The 22110-nt window shown below is 45.9% G+C and overlaps 8 non-coding genes across 8 annotated transcripts; all 8 read left to right on the forward strand.

The window, feature by feature from the left end:
- The first annotated feature begins 11300 nt into the window (after window positions 1–11300).
- On the forward strand, window positions 11301–11372 carry TRNAD-GUC (transfer RNA aspartic acid (anticodon GUC)). Its single transcript has one exon. It is a non-coding gene; the product is annotated as a tRNA-Asp (tRNA).
- A 994-nt stretch (window positions 11373–12366) lies between these two features.
- Window positions 12367–12438, forward strand: TRNAD-GUC (transfer RNA aspartic acid (anticodon GUC)). The gene has a single exon. It is a non-coding gene; the product is annotated as a tRNA-Asp (tRNA).
- Window positions 12439–13432: 994 nt separating this feature from the next.
- TRNAD-GUC (transfer RNA aspartic acid (anticodon GUC)) lies at window positions 13433–13504 on the forward strand. Its single transcript has one exon. It is a non-coding gene; the product is annotated as a tRNA-Asp (tRNA).
- A 994-nt stretch (window positions 13505–14498) lies between these two features.
- On the forward strand, window positions 14499–14570 carry TRNAD-GUC (transfer RNA aspartic acid (anticodon GUC)). The gene has a single exon. It is a non-coding gene; the product is annotated as a tRNA-Asp (tRNA).
- A 994-nt stretch (window positions 14571–15564) lies between these two features.
- TRNAD-GUC (transfer RNA aspartic acid (anticodon GUC)) lies at window positions 15565–15636 on the forward strand. Its single transcript has one exon. It is a non-coding gene; the product is annotated as a tRNA-Asp (tRNA).
- Window positions 15637–17696: 2060 nt separating this feature from the next.
- Window positions 17697–17768, forward strand: TRNAD-GUC (transfer RNA aspartic acid (anticodon GUC)). The gene has a single exon. It is a non-coding gene; the product is annotated as a tRNA-Asp (tRNA).
- Window positions 17769–18762: 994 nt separating this feature from the next.
- On the forward strand, window positions 18763–18834 carry TRNAD-GUC (transfer RNA aspartic acid (anticodon GUC)). Its single transcript has one exon. It is a non-coding gene; the product is annotated as a tRNA-Asp (tRNA).
- A 3126-nt stretch (window positions 18835–21960) lies between these two features.
- TRNAD-GUC (transfer RNA aspartic acid (anticodon GUC)) lies at window positions 21961–22032 on the forward strand. Its single transcript has one exon. It is a non-coding gene; the product is annotated as a tRNA-Asp (tRNA).
- The last annotated feature ends 78 nt before the right edge of the window (window positions 22033–22110 follow it).

Raw genomic sequence — 22110 nt, forward strand, 5'->3', positions numbered from 1 at the left:
TCTTTTTACTCCGCATTTTGTTCATAGTGTTTTCTGTGTAGAATTGCATGCCTAACTGATTTGGAGAAGTAGCTGTTCCTATGGTGTGGTGTTATTTAAAGCCTGTAGCAAGCATATAGTATAGTCATTGCAATTGATCTCTGTGTTAAACTTGGTGCTGTGTTTATGTGCTGATGGTGGCTCTGGTGCTGTATTCATGTACTGATGATGGGTCTTGTGTTGAACTCGTATGCTGATGTAGTCATATGCTGATGGAAGTTCTGTTTCCGTAACCATGCACTGACGGCGGTTCTGGTGATGTATCAATGTAGCTGCTGCAATCTTTAACTTATTAGACTTGATATTAGGTCATGCTAGGGTCAGTATGCTGTGCTGAAAATACAGCTGTCTGAATGAGGCCATTATAGGTCAGCTGAGCAAGAGTTTGACAAAAGCTCCCAGACACTATAGACAGCTTTGCCATCATTAGGGCGGCTGCTCTTTCTCTCCCAAAAATGGCAGTTTTCTTCACAGTCTCACCTCCCTTGTCTGAAAGTGCCCAAACGAAAAAGGAGCCTGGCCAACAGTGGTTCATCTGATCAGTCACATACCACGTGTGCACTTTATCGGACTGTGATGTCAGAGGTGACGACACAGCCAATCCTCGTTAGTATAGTGGTAAGTATCCCCGCCTGTCACGCGGGAGACCGGGGTTCGATTCCCCGACGGGGAGGCCTCTTATATTCTTGAATTTGCTACGAGAAGCTGATCGAGATGGCAAAAAATTCATATTCAGGAGCTTTTGATATTTTATTGTTTGATTGTCACTTTACTGCCACCAAAAGTCACTACATGTGTGATAAATCCATCCCCCCCAAAACGGAATGATTGCGCTCATACCTATTACCAGTTCTTTCCGTAGGGGATAAACGCCACGCCCATGGCCGGTTAGCTCAGTTGGTTAGAGCGTGGTGCTAATAACGCCAAGGTCGCGGGTTCGATCCCCGTACGGGCCAAGTACAGCTTTTTAGAGGTCCCGTGCACTCGTTTCATCCCAGGTGGGTCGATGCAGATGCTGAAGCTTGTTTCTTTTTACTCCGCATTTTGTTCATAGTGTTTTCTGTGTAGAATTGCATGCCTAACTGATTTGGAGAAGTAGCTGTTCCTATGGTGTGGTGTTATTTAAAGCCTGTAGCAAGCATATAGTATAGTCATTGCAATTGATCTCTGTGTTAAACTTGGTGCTGTGTTTATGTGCTGATGGTGGCTCTGGTGCTGTATTCATGTACTGATGATGGGTCTTGTGTTGAACTCGTATGCTGATGTAGTCATATGCTGATGGAAGTTCTGTTTCCGTAACCATGCACTGACGGCGGTTCTGGTGATGTATCAATGTAGCTGCTGCAATCTTTAACTTATTAGACTTGATATTAGGTCATGCTAGGGTCAGTATGCTGTGCTGAAAATACAGCTGTCTGAATGAGGCCATTATAGGTCAGCTGAGCAAGAGTTTGACAAAAGCTCCCAGACACTATAGACAGCTTTGCCATCATTAGGGCGGCTGCTCTTTCTCTCCCAAAAATGGCAGTTTTCTTCACAGTCTCACCTCCCTTGTCTGAAAGTGCCCAAACGAAAAAGGAGCCTGGCCAACAGTGGTTCATCTGATCAGTCACATACCACGTGTGCACTTTATCGGACTGTGATGTCAGAGGTGACGACACAGCCAATCCTCGTTAGTATAGTGGTAAGTATCCCCGCCTGTCACGCGGGAGACCGGGGTTCGATTCCCCGACGGGGAGGCCTCTTATATTCTTGAATTTGCTACGAGAAGCTGATCGAGATGGCAAAAAATTCATATTCAGGAGCTTTTGATATTTTATTGTTTGATTGTCACTTTACTGCCACCAAAAGTCACTACATGTGTGATAAATCCATCCCCCCCAAAACGGAATGATTGCGCTCATACCTATTACCAGTTCTTTCCGTAGGGGATAAACGCCACGCCCATGGCCGGTTAGCTCAGTTGGTTAGAGCGTGGTGCTAATAACGCCAAGGTCGCGGGTTCGATCCCCGTACGGGCCAAGTACAGCTTTTTAGAGGTCCCGTGCACTCGTTTCATCCCAGGTGGGTCGATGCAGATGCTGAAGCTTGTTTCTTTTTACTCCGCATTTTGTTCATAGTGTTTTCTGTGTAGAATTGCATGCCTAACTGATTTGGAGAAGTAGCTGTTCCTATGGTGTGGTGTTATTTAAAGCCTGTAGCAAGCATATAGTATAGTCATTGCAATTGATCTCTGTGTTAAACTTGGTGCTGTGTTTATGTGCTGATGGTGGCTCTGGTGCTGTATTCATGTACTGATGATGGGTCTTGTGTTGAACTCGTATGCTGATGTAGTCATATGCTGATGGAAGTTCTGTTTCCGTAACCATGCACTGACGGCGGTTCTGGTGATGTATCAATGTAGCTGCTGCAATCTTTAACTTATTAGACTTGATATTAGGTCATGCTAGGGTCAGTATGCTGTGCTGAAAATACAGCTGTCTGAATGAGGCCATTATAGGTCAGCTGAGCAAGAGTTTGACAAAAGCTCCCAGACACTATAGACAGCTTTGCCATCATTAGGGCGGCTGCTCTTTCTCTCCCAAAAATGGCAGTTTTCTTCACAGTCTCACCTCCCTTGTCTGAAAGTGCCCAAACGAAAAAGGAGCCTGGCCAACAGTGGTTCATCTGATCAGTCACATACCACGTGTGCACTTTATCGGACTGTGATGTCAGAGGTGACGACACAGCCAATCCTCGTTAGTATAGTGGTAAGTATCCCCGCCTGTCACGCGGGAGACCGGGGTTCGATTCCCCGACGGGGAGGCCTCTTATATTCTTGAATTTGCTACGAGAAGCTGATCGAGATGGCAAAAAATTCATATTCAGGAGCTTTTGATATTTTATTGTTTGATTGTCACTTTACTGCCACCAAAAGTCACTACATGTGTGATAAATCCATCCCCCCCAAAACGGAATGATTGCGCTCATACCTATTACCAGTTCTTTCCGTAGGGGATAAACGCCACGCCCATGGCCGGTTAGCTCAGTTGGTTAGAGCGTGGTGCTAATAACGCCAAGGTCGCGGGTTCGATCCCCGTACGGGCCAAGTACAGCTTTTTAGAGGTCCCGTGCACTCGTTTCATCCCAGGTGGGTCGATGCAGATGCTGAAGCTTGTTTCTTTTTACTCCGCATTTTGTTCATAGTGTTTTCTGTGTAGAATTGCATGCCTAACTGATTTGGAGAAGTAGCTGTTCCTATGGTGTGGTGTTATTTAAAGCCTGTAGCAAGCATATAGTATAGTCATTGCAATTGATCTCTGTGTTAAACTTGGTGCTGTGTTTATGTGCTGATGGTGGCTCTGGTGCTGTATTCATGTACTGATGATGGGTCTTGTGTTGAACTCGTATGCTGATGTAGTCATATGCTGATGGAAGTTCTGTTTCCGTAACCATGCACTGACGGCGGTTCTGGTGATGTATCAATGTAGCTGCTGCAATCTTTAACTTATTAGACTTGATATTAGGTCATGCTAGGGTCAGTATGCTGTGCTGAAAATACAGCTGTCTGAATGAGGCCATTATAGGTCAGCTGAGCAAGAGTTTGACAAAAGCTCCCAGACACTATAGACAGCTTTGCCATCATTAGGGCGGCTGCTCTTTCTCTCCCAAAAATGGCAGTTTTCTTCACAGTCTCACCTCCCTTGTCTGAAAGTGCCCAAACGAAAAAGGAGCCTGGCCAACAGTGGTTCATCTGATCAGTCACATACCACGTGTGCACTTTATCGGACTGTGATGTCAGAGGTGACGACACAGCCAATCCTCGTTAGTATAGTGGTAAGTATCCCCGCCTGTCACGCGGGAGACCGGGGTTCGATTCCCCGACGGGGAGGCCTCTTATATTCTTGAATTTGCTACGAGAAGCTGATCGAGATGGCAAAAAATTCATATTCAGGAGCTTTTGATATTTTATTGTTTGATTGTCACTTTACTGCCACCAAAAGTCACTACATGTGTGATAAATCCATCCCCCCCAAAACGGAATGATTGCGCTCATACCTATTACCAGTTCTTTCCGTAGGGGATAAACGCCACGCCCATGGCCGGTTAGCTCAGTTGGTTAGAGCGTGGTGCTAATAACGCCAAGGTCGCGGGTTCGATCCCCGTACGGGCCAAGTACAGCTTTTTAGAGGTCCCGTGCACTCGTTTCATCCCAGGTGGGTCGATGCAGATGCTGAAGCTTGTTTCTTTTTACTCCGCATTTTGTTCATAGTGTTTTCTGTGTAGAATTGCATGCCTAACTGATTTGGAGAAGTAGCTGTTCCTATGGTGTGGTGTTATTTAAAGCCTGTAGCAAGCATATAGTATAGTCATTGCAATTGATCTCTGTGTTAAACTTGGTGCTGTGTTTATGTGCTGATGGTGGCTCTGGTGCTGTATTCATGTACTGATGATGGGTCTTGTGTTGAACTCGTATGCTGATGTAGTCATATGCTGATGGAAGTTCTGTTTCCGTAACCATGCACTGACGGCGGTTCTGGTGATGTATCAATGTAGCTGCTGCAATCTTTAACTTATTAGACTTGATATTAGGTCATGCTAGGGTCAGTATGCTGTGCTGAAAATACAGCTGTCTGAATGAGGCCATTATAGGTCAGCTGAGCAAGAGTTTGACAAAAGCTCCCAGACACTATAGACAGCTTTGCCATCATTAGGGCGGCTGCTCTTTCTCTCCCAAAAATGGCAGTTTTCTTCACAGTCTCACCTCCCTTGTCTGAAAGTGCCCAAACGAAAAAGGAGCCTGGCCAACAGTGGTTCATCTGATCAGTCACATACCACGTGTGCACTTTATCGGACTGTGATGTCAGAGGTGACGACACAGCCAATCCTCGTTAGTATAGTGGTAAGTATCCCCGCCTGTCACGCGGGAGACCGGGGTTCGATTCCCCGACGGGGAGGCCTCTTATATTCTTGAATTTGCTACGAGAAGCTGATCGAGATGGCAAAAAATTCATATTCAGGAGCTTTTGATATTTTATTGTTTGATTGTCACTTTACTGCCACCAAAAGTCACTACATGTGTGATAAATCCATCCCCCCCAAAACGGAATGATTGCGCTCATACCTATTACCAGTTCTTTCCGTAGGGGATAAACGCCACGCCCATGGCCGGTTAGCTCAGTTGGTTAGAGCGTGGTGCTAATAACGCCAAGGTCGCGGGTTCGATCCCCGTACGGGCCAAGTACAGCTTTTTAGAGGTCCCGTGCACTCGTTTCATCCCAGGTGGGTCGATGCAGATGCTGAAGCTTGTTTCTTTTTACTCCGCATTTTGTTCATAGTGTTTTCTGTGTAGAATTGCATGCCTAACTGATTTGGAGAAGTAGCTGTTCCTATGGTGTGGTGTTATTTAAAGCCTGTAGCAAGCATATAGTATAGTCATTGCAATTGATCTCTGTGTTAAACTTGGTGCTGTGTTTATGTGCTGATGGTGGCTCTGGTGCTGTATTCATGTACTGATGATGGGTCTTGTGTTGAACTCGTATGCTGATGTAGTCATATGCTGATGGAAGTTCTGTTTCCGTAACCATGCACTGACGGCGGTTCTGGTGATGTATCAATGTAGCTGCTGCAATCTTTAACTTATTAGACTTGATATTAGGTCATGCTAGGGTCAGTATGCTGTGCTGAAAATACAGCTGTCTGAATGAGGCCATTATAGGTCAGCTGAGCAAGAGTTTGACAAAAGCTCCCAGACACTATAGACAGCTTTGCCATCATTAGGGCGGCTGCTCTTTCTCTCCCAAAAATGGCAGTTTTCTTCACAGTCTCACCTCCCTTGTCTGAAAGTGCCCAAACGAAAAAGGAGCCTGGCCAACAGTGGTTCATCTGATCAGTCACATACCACGTGTGCACTTTATCGGACTGTGATGTCAGAGGTGACGACACAGCCAATCCTCGTTAGTATAGTGGTAAGTATCCCCGCCTGTCACGCGGGAGACCGGGGTTCGATTCCCCGACGGGGAGGCCTCTTATATTCTTGAATTTGCTACGAGAAGCTGATCGAGATGGCAAAAAATTCATATTCAGGAGCTTTTGATATTTTATTGTTTGATTGTCACTTTACTGCCACCAAAAGTCACTACATGTGTGATAAATCCATCCCCCCCAAAACGGAATGATTGCGCTCATACCTATTACCAGTTCTTTCCGTAGGGGATAAACGCCACGCCCATGGCCGGTTAGCTCAGTTGGTTAGAGCGTGGTGCTAATAACGCCAAGGTCGCGGGTTCGATCCCCGTACGGGCCAAGTACAGCTTTTTAGAGGTCCCGTGCACTCGTTTCATCCCAGGTGGGTCGATGCAGATGCTGAAGCTTGTTTCTTTTTACTCCGCATTTTGTTCATAGTGTTTTCTGTGTAGAATTGCATGCCTAACTGATTTGGAGAAGTAGCTGTTCCTATGGTGTGGTGTTATTTAAAGCCTGTAGCAAGCATATAGTATAGTCATTGCAATTGATCTCTGTGTTAAACTTGGTGCTGTGTTTATGTGCTGATGGTGGCTCTGGTGCTGTATTCATGTACTGATGATGGGTCTTGTGTTGAACTCGTATGCTGATGTAGTCATATGCTGATGGAAGTTCTGTTTCCGTAACCATGCACTGACGGCGGTTCTGGTGATGTATCAATGTAGCTGCTGCAATCTTTAACTTATTAGACTTGATATTAGGTCATGCTAGGGTCAGTATGCTGTGCTGAAAATACAGCTGTCTGAATGAGGCCATTATAGGTCAGCTGAGCAAGAGTTTGACAAAAGCTCCCAGACACTATAGACAGCTTTGCCATCATTAGGGCGGCTGCTCTTTCTCTCCCAAAAATGGCAGTTTTCTTCACAGTCTCACCTCCCTTGTCTGAAAGTGCCCAAACGAAAAAGGAGCCTGGCCAACAGTGGTTCATCTGATCAGTCACATACCACGTGTGCACTTTATCGGACTGTGATGTCAGAGGTGACGACACAGCCAATCCTCGTTAGTATAGTGGTAAGTATCCCCGCCTGTCACGCGGGAGACCGGGGTTCGATTCCCCGACGGGGAGGCCTCTTATATTCTTGAATTTGCTACGAGAAGCTGATCGAGATGGCAAAAAATTCATATTCAGGAGCTTTTGATATTTTATTGTTTGATTGTCACTTTACTGCCACCAAAAGTCACTACATGTGTGATAAATCCATCCCCCCCAAAACGGAATGATTGCGCTCATACCTATTACCAGTTCTTTCCGTAGGGGATAAACGCCACGCCCATGGCCGGTTAGCTCAGTTGGTTAGAGCGTGGTGCTAATAACGCCAAGGTCGCGGGTTCGATCCCCGTACGGGCCAAGTACAGCTTTTTAGAGGTCCCGTGCACTCGTTTCATCCCAGGTGGGTCGATGCAGATGCTGAAGCTTGTTTCTTTTTACTCCGCATTTTGTTCATAGTGTTTTCTGTGTAGAATTGCATGCCTAACTGATTTGGAGAAGTAGCTGTTCCTATGGTGTGGTGTTATTTAAAGCCTGTAGCAAGCATATAGTATAGTCATTGCAATTGATCTCTGTGTTAAACTTGGTGCTGTGTTTATGTGCTGATGGTGGCTCTGGTGCTGTATTCATGTACTGATGATGGGTCTTGTGTTGAACTCGTATGCTGATGTAGTCATATGCTGATGGAAGTTCTGTTTCCGTAACCATGCACTGACGGCGGTTCTGGTGATGTATCAATGTAGCTGCTGCAATCTTTAACTTATTAGACTTGATATTAGGTCATGCTAGGGTCAGTATGCTGTGCTGAAAATACAGCTGTCTGAATGAGGCCATTATAGGTCAGCTGAGCAAGAGTTTGACAAAAGCTCCCAGACACTATAGACAGCTTTGCCATCATTAGGGCGGCTGCTCTTTCTCTCCCAAAAATGGCAGTTTTCTTCACAGTCTCACCTCCCTTGTCTGAAAGTGCCCAAACGAAAAAGGAGCCTGGCCAACAGTGGTTCATCTGATCAGTCACATACCACGTGTGCACTTTATCGGACTGTGATGTCAGAGGTGACGACACAGCCAATCCTCGTTAGTATAGTGGTAAGTATCCCCGCCTGTCACGCGGGAGACCGGGGTTCGATTCCCCGACGGGGAGGCCTCTTATATTCTTGAATTTGCTACGAGAAGCTGATCGAGATGGCAAAAAATTCATATTCAGGAGCTTTTGATATTTTATTGTTTGATTGTCACTTTACTGCCACCAAAAGTCACTACATGTGTGATAAATCCATCCCCCCCAAAACGGAATGATTGCGCTCATACCTATTACCAGTTCTTTCCGTAGGGGATAAACGCCACGCCCATGGCCGGTTAGCTCAGTTGGTTAGAGCGTGGTGCTAATAACGCCAAGGTCGCGGGTTCGATCCCCGTACGGGCCAAGTACAGCTTTTTAGAGGTCCCGTGCACTCGTTTCATCCCAGGTGGGTCGATGCAGATGCTGAAGCTTGTTTCTTTTTACTCCGCATTTTGTTCATAGTGTTTTCTGTGTAGAATTGCATGCCTAACTGATTTGGAGAAGTAGCTGTTCCTATGGTGTGGTGTTATTTAAAGCCTGTAGCAAGCATATAGTATAGTCATTGCAATTGATCTCTGTGTTAAACTTGGTGCTGTGTTTATGTGCTGATGGTGGCTCTGGTGCTGTATTCATGTACTGATGATGGGTCTTGTGTTGAACTCGTATGCTGATGTAGTCATATGCTGATGGAAGTTCTGTTTCCGTAACCATGCACTGACGGCGGTTCTGGTGATGTATCAATGTAGCTGCTGCAATCTTTAACTTATTAGACTTGATATTAGGTCATGCTAGGGTCAGTATGCTGTGCTGAAAATACAGCTGTCTGAATGAGGCCATTATAGGTCAGCTGAGCAAGAGTTTGACAAAAGCTCCCAGACACTATAGACAGCTTTGCCATCATTAGGGCGGCTGCTCTTTCTCTCCCAAAAATGGCAGTTTTCTTCACAGTCTCACCTCCCTTGTCTGAAAGTGCCCAAACGAAAAAGGAGCCTGGCCAACAGTGGTTCATCTGATCAGTCACATACCACGTGTGCACTTTATCGGACTGTGATGTCAGAGGTGACGACACAGCCAATCCTCGTTAGTATAGTGGTAAGTATCCCCGCCTGTCACGCGGGAGACCGGGGTTCGATTCCCCGACGGGGAGGCCTCTTATATTCTTGAATTTGCTACGAGAAGCTGATCGAGATGGCAAAAAATTCATATTCAGGAGCTTTTGATATTTTATTGTTTGATTGTCACTTTACTGCCACCAAAAGTCACTACATGTGTGATAAATCCATCCCCCCCAAAACGGAATGATTGCGCTCATACCTATTACCAGTTCTTTCCGTAGGGGATAAACGCCACGCCCATGGCCGGTTAGCTCAGTTGGTTAGAGCGTGGTGCTAATAACGCCAAGGTCGCGGGTTCGATCCCCGTACGGGCCAAGTACAGCTTTTTAGAGGTCCCGTGCACTCGTTTCATCCCAGGTGGGTCGATGCAGATGCTGAAGCTTGTTTCTTTTTACTCCGCATTTTGTTCATAGTGTTTTCTGTGTAGAATTGCATGCCTAACTGATTTGGAGAAGTAGCTGTTCCTATGGTGTGGTGTTATTTAAAGCCTGTAGCAAGCATATAGTATAGTCATTGCAATTGATCTCTGTGTTAAACTTGGTGCTGTGTTTATGTGCTGATGGTGGCTCTGGTGCTGTATTCATGTACTGATGATGGGTCTTGTGTTGAACTCGTATGCTGATGTAGTCATATGCTGATGGAAGTTCTGTTTCCGTAACCATGCACTGACGGCGGTTCTGGTGATGTATCAATGTAGCTGCTGCAATCTTTAACTTATTAGACTTGATATTAGGTCATGCTAGGGTCAGTATGCTGTGCTGAAAATACAGCTGTCTGAATGAGGCCATTATAGGTCAGCTGAGCAAGAGTTTGACAAAAGCTCCCAGACACTATAGACAGCTTTGCCATCATTAGGGCGGCTGCTCTTTCTCTCCCAAAAATGGCAGTTTTCTTCACAGTCTCACCTCCCTTGTCTGAAAGTGCCCAAACGAAAAAGGAGCCTGGCCAACAGTGGTTCATCTGATCAGTCACATACCACGTGTGCACTTTATCGGACTGTGATGTCAGAGGTGACGACACAGCCAATCCTCGTTAGTATAGTGGTAAGTATCCCCGCCTGTCACGCGGGAGACCGGGGTTCGATTCCCCGACGGGGAGGCCTCTTATATTCTTGAATTTGCTACGAGAAGCTGATCGAGATGGCAAAAAATTCATATTCAGGAGCTTTTGATATTTTATTGTTTGATTGTCACTTTACTGCCACCAAAAGTCACTACATGTGTGATAAATCCATCCCCCCCAAAACGGAATGATTGCGCTCATACCTATTACCAGTTCTTTCCGTAGGGGATAAACGCCACGCCCATGGCCGGTTAGCTCAGTTGGTTAGAGCGTGGTGCTAATAACGCCAAGGTCGCGGGTTCGATCCCCGTACGGGCCAAGTACAGCTTTTTAGAGGTCCCGTGCACTCGTTTCATCCCAGGTGGGTCGATGCAGATGCTGAAGCTTGTTTCTTTTTACTCCGCATTTTGTTCATAGTGTTTTCTGTGTAGAATTGCATGCCTAACTGATTTGGAGAAGTAGCTGTTCCTATGGTGTGGTGTTATTTAAAGCCTGTAGCAAGCATATAGTATAGTCATTGCAATTGATCTCTGTGTTAAACTTGGTGCTGTGTTTATGTGCTGATGGTGGCTCTGGTGCTGTATTCATGTACTGATGATGGGTCTTGTGTTGAACTCGTATGCTGATGTAGTCATATGCTGATGGAAGTTCTGTTTCCGTAACCATGCACTGACGGCGGTTCTGGTGATGTATCAATGTAGCTGCTGCAATCTTTAACTTATTAGACTTGATATTAGGTCATGCTAGGGTCAGTATGCTGTGCTGAAAATACAGCTGTCTGAATGAGGCCATTATAGGTCAGCTGAGCAAGAGTTTGACAAAAGCTCCCAGACACTATAGACAGCTTTGCCATCATTAGGGCGGCTGCTCTTTCTCTCCCAAAAATGGCAGTTTTCTTCACAGTCTCACCTCCCTTGTCTGAAAGTGCCCAAACGAAAAAGGAGCCTGGCCAACAGTGGTTCATCTGATCAGTCACATACCACGTGTGCACTTTATCGGACTGTGATGTCAGAGGTGACGACACAGCCAATCCTCGTTAGTATAGTGGTAAGTATCCCCGCCTGTCACGCGGGAGACCGGGGTTCGATTCCCCGACGGGGAGGCCTCTTATATTCTTGAATTTGCTACGAGAAGCTGATCGAGATGGCAAAAAATTCATATTCAGGAGCTTTTGATATTTTATTGTTTGATTGTCACTTTACTGCCACCAAAAGTCACTACATGTGTGATAAATCCATCCCCCCCAAAACGGAATGATTGCGCTCATACCTATTACCAGTTCTTTCCGTAGGGGATAAACGCCACGCCCATGGCCGGTTAGCTCAGTTGGTTAGAGCGTGGTGCTAATAACGCCAAGGTCGCGGGTTCGATCCCCGTACGGGCCAAGTACAGCTTTTTAGAGGTCCCGTGCACTCGTTTCATCCCAGGTGGGTCGATGCAGATGCTGAAGCTTGTTTCTTTTTACTCCGCATTTTGTTCATAGTGTTTTCTGTGTAGAATTGCATGCCTAACTGATTTGGAGAAGTAGCTGTTCCTATGGTGTGGTGTTATTTAAAGCCTGTAGCAAGCATATAGTATAGTCATTGCAATTGATCTCTGTGTTAAACTTGGTGCTGTGTTTATGTGCTGATGGTGGCTCTGGTGCTGTATTCATGTACTGATGATGGGTCTTGTGTTGAACTCGTATGCTGATGTAGTCATATGCTGATGGAAGTTCTGTTTCCGTAACCATGCACTGACGGCGGTTCTGGTGATGTATCAATGTAGCTGCTGCAATCTTTAACTTATTAGACTTGATATTAGGTCATGCTAGGGTCAGTATGCTGTGCTGAAAATACAGCTGTCTGAATGAGGCCATTATAGGTCAGCTGAGCAAGAGTTTGACAAAAGCTCCCAGACACTATAGACAGCTTTGCCATCATTAGGGCGGCTGCTCTTTCTCTCCCAAAAATGGCAGTTTTCTTCACAGTCTCACCTCCCTTGTCTGAAAGTGCCCAAACGAAAAAGGAGCCTGGCCAACAGTGGTTCATCTGATCAGTCACATACCACGTGTGCACTTTATCGGACTGTGATGTCAGAGGTGACGACACAGCCAATCCTCGTTAGTATAGTGGTAAGTATCCCCGCCTGTCACGCGGGAGACCGGGGTTCGATTCCCCGACGGGGAGGCCTCTTATATTCTTGAATTTGCTACGAGAAGCTGATCGAGATGGCAAAAAATTCATATTCAGGAGCTTTTGATATTTTATTGTTTGATTGTCACTTTACTGCCACCAAAAGTCACTACATGTGTGATAAATCCATCCCCCCCAAAACGGAATGATTGCGCTCATACCTATTACCAGTTCTTTCCGTAGGGGATAAACGCCACGCCCATGGCCGGTTAGCTCAGTTGGTTAGAGCGTGGTGCTAATAACGCCAAGGTCGCGGGTTCGATCCCCGTACGGGCCAAGTACAGCTTTTTAGAGGTCCCGTGCACTCGTTTCATCCCAGGTGGGTCGATGCAGATGCTGAAGCTTGTTTCTTTTTACTCCGCATTTTGTTCATAGTGTTTTCTGTGTAGAATTGCATGCCTAACTGATTTGGAGAAGTAGCTGTTCCTATGGTGTGGTGTTATTTAAAGCCTGTAGCAAGCATATAGTATAGTCATTGCAATTGATCTCTGTGTTAAACTTGGTGCTGTGTTTATGTGCTGATGGTGGCTCTGGTGCTGTATTCATGTACTGATGATGGGTCTTGTGTTGAACTCGTATGCTGATGTAGTCATATGCTGATGGAAGTTCTGTTTCCGTAACCATGCACTGACGGCGGTTCTGGTGATGTATCAATGTAGCTGCTGCAATCTTTAACTTATTAGACTTGATATTAGGTCATGCTAGGGTCAGTATGCTGTGCTGAAAATACAGCTGTCTGAATGAGGCCATTATAGGTCAGCTGAGCAAGAGTTTGACAAAAGCTCCCAGACACTATAGACAGCTTTGCCATCATTAGGGCGGCTGCTCTTTCTCTCCCAAAAATGGCAGTTTTCTTCACAGTCTCACCTCCCTTGTCTGAAAGTGCCCAAACGAAAAAGGAGCCTGGCCAACAGTGGTTCATCTGATCAGTCACATACCACGTGTGCACTTTATCGGACTGTGATGTCAGAGGTGACGACACAGCCAATCCTCGTTAGTATAGTGGTAAGTATCCCCGCCTGTCACGCGGGAGACCGGGGTTCGATTCCCCGACGGGGAGGCCTCTTATATTCTTGAATTTGCTACGAGAAGCTGATCGAGATGGCAAAAAATTCATATTCAGGAGCTTTTGATATTTTATTGTTTGATTGTCACTTTACTGCCACCAAAAGTCACTACATGTGTGATAAATCCATCCCCCCCAAAACGGAATGATTGCGCTCATACCTATTACCAGTTCTTTCCGTAGGGGATAAACGCCACGCCCATGGCCGGTTAGCTCAGTTGGTTAGAGCGTGGTGCTAATAACGCCAAGGTCGCGGGTTCGATCCCCGTACGGGCCAAGTACAGCTTTTTAGAGGTCCCGTGCACTCGTTTCATCCCAGGTGGGTCGATGCAGATGCTGAAGCTTGTTTCTTTTTACTCCGCATTTTGTTCATAGTGTTTTCTGTGTAGAATTGCATGCCTAACTGATTTGGAGAAGTAGCTGTTCCTATGGTGTGGTGTTATTTAAAGCCTGTAGCAAGCATATAGTATAGTCATTGCAATTGATCTCTGTGTTAAACTTGGTGCTGTGTTTATGTGCTGATGGTGGCTCTGGTGCTGTATTCATGTACTGATGATGGGTCTTGTGTTGAACTCGTATGCTGATGTAGTCATATGCTGATGGAAGTTCTGTTTCCGTAACCATGCACTGACGGCGGTTCTGGTGATGTATCAATGTAGCTGCTGCAATCTTTAACTTATTAGACTTGATATTAGGTCATGCTAGGGTCAGTATGCTGTGCTGAAAATACAGCTGTCTGAATGAGGCCATTATAGGTCAGCTGAGCAAGAGTTTGACAAAAGCTCCCAGACACTATAGACAGCTTTGCCATCATTAGGGCGGCTGCTCTTTCTCTCCCAAAAATGGCAGTTTTCTTCACAGTCTCACCTCCCTTGTCTGAAAGTGCCCAAACGAAAAAGGAGCCTGGCCAACAGTGGTTCATCTGATCAGTCACATACCACGTGTGCACTTTATCGGACTGTGATGTCAGAGGTGACGACACAGCCAATCCTCGTTAGTATAGTGGTAAGTATCCCCGCCTGTCACGCGGGAGACCGGGGTTCGATTCCCCGACGGGGAGGCCTCTTATATTCTTGAATTTGCTACGAGAAGCTGATCGAGATGGCAAAAAATTCATATTCAGGAGCTTTTGATATTTTATTGTTTGATTGTCACTTTACTGCCACCAAAAGTCACTACATGTGTGATAAATCCATCCCCCCCAAAACGGAATGATTGCGCTCATACCTATTACCAGTTCTTTCCGTAGGGGATAAACGCCACGCCCATGGCCGGTTAGCTCAGTTGGTTAGAGCGTGGTGCTAATAACGCCAAGGTCGCGGGTTCGATCCCCGTACGGGCCAAGTACAGCTTTTTAGAGGTCCCGTGCACTCGTTTCATCCCAGGTGGGTCGATGCAGATGCTGAAGCTTGTTTCTTTTTACTCCGCATTTTGTTCATAGTGTTTTCTGTGTAGAATTGCATGCCTAACTGATTTGGAGAAGTAGCTGTTCCTATGGTGTGGTGTTATTTAAAGCCTGTAGCAAGCATATAGTATAGTCATTGCAATTGATCTCTGTGTTAAACTTGGTGCTGTGTTTATGTGCTGATGGTGGCTCTGGTGCTGTATTCATGTACTGATGATGGGTCTTGTGTTGAACTCGTATGCTGATGTAGTCATATGCTGATGGAAGTTCTGTTTCCGTAACCATGCACTGACGGCGGTTCTGGTGATGTATCAATGTAGCTGCTGCAATCTTTAACTTATTAGACTTGATATTAGGTCATGCTAGGGTCAGTATGCTGTGCTGAAAATACAGCTGTCTGAATGAGGCCATTATAGGTCAGCTGAGCAAGAGTTTGACAAAAGCTCCCAGACACTATAGACAGCTTTGCCATCATTAGGGCGGCTGCTCTTTCTCTCCCAAAAATGGCAGTTTTCTTCACAGTCTCACCTCCCTTGTCTGAAAGTGCCCAAACGAAAAAGGAGCCTGGCCAACAGTGGTTCATCTGATCAGTCACATACCACGTGTGCACTTTATCGGACTGTGATGTCAGAGGTGACGACACAGCCAATCCTCGTTAGTATAGTGGTAAGTATCCCCGCCTGTCACGCGGGAGACCGGGGTTCGATTCCCCGACGGGGAGGCCTCTTATATTCTTGAATTTGCTACGAGAAGCTGATCGAGATGGCAAAAAATTCATATTCAGGAGCTTTTGATATTTTATTGTTTGATTGTCACTTTACTGCCACCAAAAGTCACTACATGTGTGATAAATCCATCCCCCCCAAAACGGAATGATTGCGCTCATACCTATTACCAGTTCTTTCCGTAGGGGATAAACGCCACGCCCATGGCCGGTTAGCTCAGTTGGTTAGAGCGTGGTGCTAATAACGCCAAGGTCGCGGGTTCGATCCCCGTACGGGCCAAGTACAGCTTTTTAGAGGTCCCGTGCACTCGTTTCATCCCAGGTGGGTCGATGCAGATGCTGAAGCTTGTTTCTTTTTACTCCGCATTTTGTTCATAGTGTTTTCTGTGTAGAATTGCATGCCTAACTGATTTGGAGAAGTAGCTGTTCCTATGGTGTGGTGTTATTTAAAGCCTGTAGCAAGCATATAGTATAGTCATTGCAATTGATCTCTGTGTTAAACTTGGTGCTGTGTTTATGTGCTGATGGTGGCTCTGGTGCTGTATTCATGTACTGATGATGGGTCTTGTGTTGAACTCGTATGCTGATGTAGTCATATGCTGATGGAAGTTCTGTTTCCGTAACCATGCACTGACGGCGGTTCTGGTGATGTATCAATGTAGCTGCTGCAATCTTTAACTTATTAGACTTGATATTAGGTCATGCTAGGGTCAGTATGCTGTGCTGAAAATACAGCTGTCTGAATGAGGCCATTATAGGTCAGCTGAGCAAGAGTTTGACAAAAGCTCCCAGACACTATAGACAGCTTTGCCATCATTAGGGCGGCTGCTCTTTCTCTCCCAAAAATGGCAGTTTTCTTCACAGTCTCACCTCCCTTGTCTGAAAGTGCCCAAACGAAAAAGGAGCCTGGCCAACAGTGGTTCATCTGATCAGTCACATACCACGTGTGCACTTTATCGGACTGTGATGTCAGAGGTGACGACACAGCCAATCCTCGTTAGTATAGTGGTAAGTATCCCCGCCTGTCACGTGGGAGACCGGGGTTCGATTCCCCGACGGGGAGGCCTCTTATATTCTTGAATTTGCTACGAGAAGCTGATCGAGATGGCAAAAAATTCATATTCAGGAGCTTTTGATATTTTATTGTTTGATTGTCACTTTACTGCCACCAAAAGTCACTACATGTGTGATAAATCCATCCCCCCCAAAACGGAATGATTGCGCTCATACCTATTACCAGTTCTTTCCGTAGGGGATAAACGCCACGCCCATGGCCGGTTAGCTCAGTTGGTTAGAGCGTGGTGCTAATAACGCCAAGGTCGCGGGTTCGATCCCCGTACGGGCCAAGTACAGCTTTTTAGAGGTCCCGTGCACTCGTTTCATCCCAGGTGGGTCGATGCAGATGCTGAAGCTTGTTTCTTTTTACTCCGCATTTTGTTCATAGTGTTTTCTGTGTAGAATTGCATGCCTAACTGATTTGGAGAAGTAGCTGTTCCTATGGTGTGGTGTTATTTAAAGCCTGTAGCAAGCATATAGTATAGTCATTGCAATTGATCTCTGTGTTAAACTTGGTGCTGTGTTTATGTGCTGATGGTGGCTCTGGTGCTGTATTCATGTACTGATGATGGGTCTTGTGTTGAACTCGTATGCTGATGTAGTCATATGCTGATGGAAGTTCTGTTTCCGTAACCATGCACTGACGGCGGTTCTGGTGATGTATCAATGTAGCTGCTGCAATCTTTAACTTATTAGACTTGATATTAGGTCATGCTAGGGTCAGTATGCTGTGCTGAAAATACAGCTGTCTGAATGAGGCCATTATAGGTCAGCTGAGCAAGAGTTTGACAAAAGCTCCCAGACACTATAGACAGCTTTGCCATCATTAGGGCGGCTGCTCTTTCTCTCCCAAAAATGGCAGTTTTCTTCACAGTCTCACCTCCCTTGTCTGAAAGTGCCCAAACGAAAAAGGAGCCTGGCCAACAGTGGTTCATCTGATCAGTCACATACCACGTGTGCACTTTATCGGACTGTGATGTCAGAGGTGACGACACAGCCAATCCTCGTTAGTATAGTGGTAAGTATCCCCGCCTGTCACGCGGGAGACCGGGGTTCGATTCCCCGACGGGGAGGCCTCTTATATTCTTGAATTTGCTACGAGAAGCTGATCGAGATGGCAAAAAATTCATATTCAGGAGCTTTTGATATTTTATTGTTTGATTGTCACTTTACTGCCACCAAAAGTCACTACATGTGTGATAAATCCATCCCCCCCAAAACGGAATGATTGCGCTCATACCTATTACCAGTTCTTTCCGTAGGGGATAAACGCCACGCCCATGGCCGGTTAGCTCAGTTGGTTAGAGCGTGGTGCTAATAACGCCAAGGTCGCGGGTTCGATCCCCGTACGGGCCAAGTACAGCTTTTTAGAGGTCCCGTGCACTCGTTTCATCCCAGGTGGGTCGATGCAGATGCTGAAGCTTGTTTCTTTTTACTCCGCATTTTGTTCATAGTGTTTTCTGTGTAGAATTGCATGCCTAACTGATTTGGAGAAGTAGCTGTTCCTATGGTGTGGTGTTATTTAAAGCCTGTAGCAAGCATATAGTATAGTCATTGCAATTGATCTCTGTGTTAAACTTGGTGCTGTGTTTATGTGCTGATGGTGGCTCTGGTGCTGTATTCATGTACTGATGATGGGTCTTGTGTTGAACTCGTATGCTGATGTAGTCATATGCTGATGGAAGTTCTGTTTCCGTAACCATGCACTGACGGCGGTTCTGGTGATGTATCAATGTAGCTGCTGCAATCTTTAACTTATTAGACTTGATATTAGGTCATGCTAGGGTCAGTATGCTGTGCTGAAAATACAGCTGTCTGAATGAGGCCATTATAGGTCAGCTGAGCAAGAGTTTGACAAAAGCTCCCAGACACTATAGACAGCTTTGCCATCATTAGGGCGGCTGCTCTTTCTCTCCCAAAAATGGCAGTTTTCTTCACAGTCTCACCTCCCTTGTCTGAAAGTGCCCAAACGAAAAAGGAGCCTGGCCAACAGTGGTTCATCTGATCAGTCACATACCACGTGTGCACTTTATCGGACTGTGATGTCAGTGGTGACGACACAGCCAATCCTCGTTAGTATAGTGGTAAGTATCCCCGCCTGTCACGCGGGAGACCGGGGTTCGATTCCCCGACGGGGAGGCCTCTTATATTCTTGAATTTGCTACGAGAAGCTGATCGAGATGGCAAAAAATTCATATTCAGGAGCTTTTGATATTTTATTGTTTGATTGTCACTTTACTGCCACCAAAAGTCACTACATGTGTGATAAATCCATCCCCCCCAAAACGGAATGATTGCGCTCATACCTATTACCAGTTCTTTCCGTAGGGGATAAACGCCACGCCCATGGCCGGTTAGCTCAGTTGGTTAGAGCGTGGTGCTAATAACGCCAAGGTCGCGGGTTCGATCCCCGTACGGGCCAAGTACAGCTTTTTAGAGGTCCCGTGCACTCGTTTCATCCCAGGTGGGTCGATGCAGATGCTGAAGCTTGTTTCTTTTTACTCCGCATTTTGTTCATAGTGTTTTCTGTGTAGAATTGCATGCCTAACTGATTTGGAGAAGTAGCTGTTCCTATGGTGTGGTGTTATTTAAAGCCTGTAGCAAGCATATAGTATAGTCATTGCAATTGATCTCTGTGTTAAACTTGGTGCTGTGTTTATGTGCTGATGGTGGCTCTGGTGCTGTATTCATGTACTGATGATGGGTCTTGTGTTGAACTCGTATGCTGATGTAGTCATATGCTGATGGAAGTTCTGTTTCCGTAACCATGCACTGACGGCGGTTCTGGTGATGTATCAATGTAGCTGCTGCAATCTTTAACTTATTAGACTTGATATTAGGTCATGCTAGGGTCAGTATGCTGTGCTGAAAATACAGCTGTCTGAATGAGGCCATTATAGGTCAGCTGAGCAAGAGTTTGACAAAAGCTCCCAGACACTATAGACAGCTTTGCCATCATTAGGGCGGCTGCTCTTTCTCTCCCAAAAATGGCAGTTTTCTTCACAGTCTCACCTCCCTTGTCTGAAAGTGCCCAAACGAAAAAGGAGCCTGGCCAACAGTGGTTCATCTGATCAGTCACATACCACGTGTGCACTTTATCGGACTGTGATGTCAGAGGTGACGACACAGCCAATCCTCGTTAGTATAGTGGTAAGTATCCCCGCCTGTCACGTGGGAGACCGGGGTTCGATTCCCCGACGGGGAGGCCTCTTATATTCTTGAATTTGCTACGAGAAGCTGATCGAGATGGCAAAAAATTCATATTCAGGAGCTTTTGATATTTTATTGTTTGATTGTCACTTTACTGCCACCAAAAGTCACTACATGTGTGATAAATCCATCCCCCCCAAAACGGAATGATTGCGCTCATACCTATTACCAGTTCTTTCCGTAGGGGATAAACGCCACGCCCATGGCCGGTTAGCTCAGTTGGTTAGAGCGTGGTGCTAATAACGCCAAGGTCGCGGGTTCGATCCCCGTACGGGCCAAGTACAGCTTTTTAGAGGTCCCGTGCACTCGTTTCATCCCAGGTGGGTCGATGCAGATGCTGAAGCTTGTTTCTTTTTACTCCGCATTTTGTTCATAGTGTTTTCTGTGTAGAATTGCATGCCTAACTGATTTGGAGAAGTAGCTGTTCCTATGGTGTGGTGTTATTTAAAGCCTGTAGCAAGCATATAGTATAGTCATTGCAATTGATCTCTGTGTTAAACTTGGTGCTGTGTTTATGTGCTGATGGTGGCTCTGGTGCTGTATTCATGTACTGATGATGGGTCTTGTGTTGAACTCGTATGCTGATGTAGTCATATGCTGATGGAAGTTCTGTTTCCGTAACCATGCACTGACGGCGGTTCTGGTGATGTATCAATGTAGCTGCTGCAATCTTTAACTTATTAGACTTGATATTAGGTCATGCTAGGGTCAGTATGCTGTGCTGAAAATACAGCTGTCTGAATGAGGCCATTATAGGTCAGCTGAGCAAGAGTTTGACAAAAGCTCCCAGACACTATAGACAGCTTTGCCATCATTAGGGCGGCTGCTCTTTCTCTCCCAAAAATGGCAGTTTTCTTCACAGTCTCACCTCCCTTGTCTGAAAGTGCCCAAACGAAAAAGGAGCCTGGCCAACAGTGGTTCATCTGATCAGTCACATACCACGTGTGCACTTTATCGGACTGTGATGTCAGAGGTGACGACACAGCCAATCCTCGTTAGTATAGTGGTAAGTATCCCCGCCTGTCACGTGGGAGACCGGGGTTCGATTCCCCGACGGGGAGGCCTCTTATATTCTTGAATTTGCTACGAGAAGCTGATCGAGATGGCAAAAAATTCATATTCAGGAGCTTTTGATATTTTATTGTTTGATTGTCACTTTACTGCCACCAAAAGTCACTACATGTGTGATAAATCCATCCCCCCCAAAACGGAATGATTGCGCTCATACCTATTACCAGTTCTTTCCGTAGGGGATAAACGCCACGCCCATGGCCGGTTAGCTCAGTTGGTTAGAGCGTGGTGCTAATAACGCCAAGGTCGCGGGTTCGATCCCCGTACGGGCCAAGTACAGCTTTTTAGAGGTCCCGTGCACTCGTTTCATCCCAGGTGGGTCGATGCAGATGCTGAAGCTTGTTTCTTTTTACTCCGCATTTTGTTCATAGTGTTTTCTGTGTAGAATTGCATGCCTAACTGATTTGGAGAAGTAGCTGTTCCTATGGTGTGGTGTTATTTAAAGCCTGTAGCAAGCATATAGTATAGTCATTGCAATTGATCTCTGTGTTAAACTTGGTGCTGTGTTTATGTGCTGATGGTGGCTCTGGTGCTGTATTCATGTACTGATGATGGGTCTTGTGTTGAACTCGTATGCTGATGTAGTCATATGCTGATGGAAGTTCTGTTTCCGTAACCATGCACTGACGGCGGTTCTGGTGATGTATCAATGTAGCTGCTGCAATCTTTAACTTATTAGACTTGATATTAGGTCATGCTAGGGTCAGTATGCTGTGCTGAAAATACAGCTGTCTGAATGAGGCCATTATAGGTCAGCTGAGCAAGAGTTTGACAAAAGCTCCCAGACACTATAGACAGCTTTGCCATCATTAGGGCGGCTGCTCTTTCTCTCCCAAAAATGGCAGTTTTCTTCACAGTCTCACCTCCCTTGTCTGAAAGTGCCCAAACGAAAAAGGAGCCTGGCCAACAGTGGTTCATCTGATCAGTCACATACCACGTGTGCACTTTATCGGACTGTGATGTCAGAGGTGACGACACAGCCAATCCTCGTTAGTATAGTGGTAAGTATCCCCGCCTGTCACGCGGGAGACCGGGGTTCGATTCCCCGACGGGGAGGCCTCTTATATTCTTGAATTTGCTACGAGAAGCTGATCGAGATGGCAAAAAATTCATATTCAGGAGCTTTTGATATTT

This window comes from Ranitomeya variabilis, unplaced genomic scaffold (genome assembly GCF_051348905.1).
Source record: "Ranitomeya variabilis isolate aRanVar5 unplaced genomic scaffold, aRanVar5.hap1 Scaffold_79, whole genome shotgun sequence".
In the NCBI taxonomy this organism is placed as follows: Eukaryota; Metazoa; Chordata; class Amphibia; order Anura; family Dendrobatidae; genus Ranitomeya; species Ranitomeya variabilis.